General features: G+C 28.2%; 1 protein-coding gene across 1 annotated transcript in view; it reads right to left on the reverse strand.

Moving 5' to 3' along the window:
- The window catches only part of LOC108694117, a 16,476-nt gene that overhangs the window by 4,767 nt on the left and 6,827 nt on the right, over window positions 1–4,882 (reverse strand).

Consider the following 4,882-nt stretch of genomic DNA (forward strand, 5'->3'; position numbering starts at 1 on the left):
ATATTCTTGCGGGGATGAATCGTCTCGATCTCGATATTATTACTAAAGAAAAAATTAAGTAACTTATCTTAATTCACGCGAAAATGTATGTACGTCTGAGAAGAAGATATGACTATAGAATGTTATTAATGCAAACTCGCGCGCCACGCCGTATTCTTGATCGCGTATCTTTTATTATCACCCAAATCGATCGCACGCGCGCGCGCGTGACTGTTTTATTAAGTCGCGGTAATATTTCGCCGTTATCGTTGAATTTATCTTAACGTTCGCGAATCCGATCCGAATGCGATCCGAAATATGCGGTCAATCGCGAAGACGAAGCCCCGGTGGAAAGCGTTGTGTTCGCGCTAAAACAGCTGTGACGTCAAATTTGGATTTCGTCAGCAGTATCGAGGTCGTTACCTCAAATTTTACGGGCCGTGCCGCGTGCCGTCCGTAGAGGTGGCTCGAAAAGCTAGTTATAAAATTATCCTCGACAATAATGGAGATTGTTTAACCGTTGCCGCATTACTTAATGTTTAATTGATCGCTCAATAAACTACATAACATATATATCCAAAGCGCCTCCATTCTCGCAGGTGTGTGTTTCTCTCTCTCTCTCTCTCTCTCTCTCTCTCTCTCGCGCGCGCGCACGCGGTAATTAGTTCTCTTTCAGAGCAACGCAGACGATATGCTCTTTGTGTGACAGATTGCACGAAAGTGTGATTTTTCGTTACGCAATTTGAAATAAAACATTTTCCTATTTCTCGTGTGTGAGATGATGTCGTAGAAATAGTAAACGTGCATTCGTTAAAATCTATTAAATAATTTGTGCATACATCACATGTCCGTTAATATATTTTTCTCAATTATTTATATTTTATTCCATTCCAAGTTTACTCTTGTGGAGATGTGTGCATATAATACATGTAAAAATAATTTTATATTGTATAATATATTTATATTTATTGTATAATAATAAGTAATATGATTAATTTTAATTTAACCAAAACAATTCAAACATTTCAAAAGTCGCAAGTTTTAGAAAGAAACTTTATAGAAGTTTAAGAAACTTTATAAAAGTTGAATGATTTGAATCGAGAAAAAATAAATAGTAAAATTAGTTTTCGGAAAAAATCAATTTTTCAAAGTCATATAAAGTTCGTCGCTATTCTTTCAATGGAATTACATAACTTTTTAGATAATATTTCTCTAATAAAAATTCTTTCTTTATATAAAAGTATGAAAGTAGAATTATCAAAAAAATCAATAGCTTACAAGCTATTTTACATTGGCATATTTTGACATGAAACATAAAATATCTTATAATTTTTTTATAACCTTAATACTTTTTTGAATAATGAGACCAATTAATGTATAGAAAAAAATACATAATTGTTTTTCGGAAAGTTATACAATTTGCAATGCACAACTACGTACTTTTTTAAATGCAACAATGTTTTCTTTGATTCAACAATTGATTCATTTCATTATTCCATGCATAAAAGTATTAAAATAAAATAAAAAAACATAAATTACTGATATTTTACATTTCATATCAAAATATATTAGAATAAAAAATAAAATTAGTAAATAAAATATTTTAATATCATAATGCAGGATTTGGAAGAAATTGCCATCATGAAACTACAAATACATCCATTATTTTACTACAGATATGTCGATGACATCATTCTCGCACTTCCATCTGATAATACTGAGGACACACTTAATATTTTTAATTCTTTACATACACGATTACGATTCATTATGGAGGTTGGTATCGACGATTGAATTTTCTTGACATGACTAATTATTTTCGATACATATCACAAACTAACATTTTCTGGAAGATTCCTTAAGTTTCATTCCAATCACCCTCTTTGTCTCAAAAGAGGCACAATTATCATTATTTTGTAGATAAAATATTTCTATTACCATATTCTTGGTTTTATAAGAATTTAATAGAAGTAATTCATATTTTGATTTTCCTCTTTTATTTTTTCCACTATAGAAAAACGATTAAAATTTCACATACATAATAAACAGACTACACATATCCTATAAATCAAAGAAAACTTCTTCACAGTTCCTTATATTAAATCTATCTCCGAAAGTTTCTCACCTATGTCCAACATGTTTCACTGTAAATTAGCATTTTCCATTACCAATACTTTAAAAAGAGAGAAAAGGACAAGTTTTTATAAAGAGAGAAAAGGACAAGTTAGGATTGCTTTCGAATCAAAATGTGTGTCTATAAGATTTCATGTGATAATTGCGAGGCTAGCTACCAAACAAAAAGAAAATCGAGTATGAGAATACGTGAACATATTTCAGATATCAACAAAAAACGGATTCTCATCTGTCATCCGATTACCGTATTAATTTCAACACAATTTCAGATGGAATGAAATGAAGATTTTAGATAGTGAATCTTCCTATAATAAAAGATTAATTTCTGAAATGGTTCACATTAAAAGACAAAAACAGAGCTTAAATAAACAAAATGATACAGAATCATTGCCTGAACCTTATCTACAGATTATCCAATCTCTTTCCCCTTCTTAATTCCTCTTTTTCCTTTATTACTCCTTCCATGACTTCTTCCACACTTCTATCCCCTCTTTCCACCTCCCACTACTTTCCAACAATCTTTTCCTTCCTTCCTTTAATGTTCAATTTGTGATTTCATTATGTCTCATAACACCGAAGAGACATTACATCGTTTATTTCTTTTCGCATTGTCTCTAGTTTCAACTGATTGTTTGTACCTGAAACTTTTTATTTTCTGACTTAAGAAGCTTTGGATTTGTTACATTTAAGGTATTTATTCATATTAATTTTAGTGATTACTAAATTATATTTTCACTTAATTATAGATATACTTTTGGCAATTTTAACTTTTATTAATTTTGCTTTGTATTATCTCAATATGAGATATTAGAATGTCTTTGCGCTGTTCTTAACAATTTTTCCTTGTTGATTTTTTGCGCTGACACAATTCTATTATATTGTATTTTATCTACAGAATCGGATCTATTTCATGCGTTTTCTGTTTTTATTCAAATCTAAGGACATTTAAACTTATCTTTTTATTACTATTGACACAATATAAGCATTTCAATGATTGACTGCAAGTAGCTATTATGTTCTTTTTCCGATATATATTATATATAATTGTGATATTTGTTTTTCACCAGCGTCTGTCTTAGAGCGAAATAGAAAATGTATTATGTTTTGTTTTTACCGACTATAATAAATATGTATGTTTTTGACATTGAAAATGATCAGAGCGTGATCGATTTGTTTACTGCAGCATATTAGATTAAATTTTCACTCTAGCAATATATTTATTTCTTTTATTTTTGTTCAACTTTTATATTTCGACGATTTGATAATATTCTTGAGACTTCCATGGGTGCTTTCTATATAAAGATTTTCGCAGGTTTCCTCCGTGTCCAGATCCATTCTTGGAACGCCAACGTTTCATGAACCTTGCAATCCACTTCATCAAAGTGAGGAGCAGCCTGATACTGAGCTGCTCCTCGCCCTAATGAAGTGGACTGCAAGGCTCACGAAGCGTTGGCATTCCAAGAATGGATCTGGACACGGAGGAAACCCGCGAAACGCAAAATCTTTATTTCGACGATTTATTTTATATAATAATTTTTGGCTCGTAGTTCCCTTTTTTCTTTGATTTAATAAAATATTTATACGATTTTTTTTATAATTCTACTTTAATACTTTTATGTGTTGAAGAAATCATATTTTATGTAAAAAAAAATCATTTTATTTAAAAAATGACGATAATCTTGAACAATTTTTAATTTTTTTCAAAACTTAATTTTATCATTATTCGTTTCCCTCCAGAGCATACAATTTTTGTCTAAAAACTTTCCTTCTAAAACTTATAGATTTGAAATATTTCAGTGAATAAATTAAAATAACTCACTCTGATGTATATTATAATAATGTCATTATAATTTTATATTACAGAATATATATGTGTGTATATATATATATATATATATATAATTTTTTTTTCTATAATATAAAATTATGGGACATCATGCGTATATATATACACAGGGTGTTCCAGTTGAAGCTTCAGACGTAATTATCTCTTAAACTATTCTCTTTATTCAAAAAAATGTTTCAAGTGGAACTTATTTTGTTTCGAGAGAGACATCTTTTGATAATTATGGATTCTCTCTAGGTGGACATACCTCGTCGAGATTTTATGGTGACCCTTATTTTTTTTAATAGAATTATATATTCTTTTATATAATATGATTTCTTTAATTAGTCTGCATATAAAAGTATTAAAACAGACATACCAAAAAAATCAGTTTACGAAATATTTTATTCCAACACATAATGACATGAAATATTAATTATGTATTTCGTTAACCATTAATTTTTTTTATAAATATATCTTAATATTTTATGAACAGAATAATAAGATGACTTGATTGATAAAAAAAATACATAGTTGCTCTAAAAAACATGTAGGTGAAATGGATAATTTTTTAAATAAACAATTGTGTTTTGTTTACATCAATTGATTCATCTCATTATTCTTGAAAAATTTATGAAAATATCAAGATATGATCAAAAAATTAATAATTTACGAGGTATTTAATGTCAATATTTCATATCAAGATGTGCCAGAATAAAGTATAAAGTATCTCGTAAATTATTGATTTTTTAATATTTACTTTTAAATATAGAATAATTAGAGTGCTAATTAATAATATGCTTTATAAGAGCTATGAATAACATGAAATAAGAATCATCGTAATAAAGATTAATTGATGAACAGGTTTTTTTATATTTTTTAGTCTTTTTTATTAAAAAAAAAAAAATATATCTTTTTTTTTTTTTTATAAAAATTTTTTTTTTT

Source organism: Atta colombica, unplaced genomic scaffold (genome assembly GCF_001594045.1).
Source record: "Atta colombica isolate Treedump-2 unplaced genomic scaffold, Acol1.0 scaffold116, whole genome shotgun sequence".
In the NCBI taxonomy this organism is placed as follows: Eukaryota; Metazoa; Arthropoda; class Insecta; order Hymenoptera; family Formicidae; genus Atta; species Atta colombica.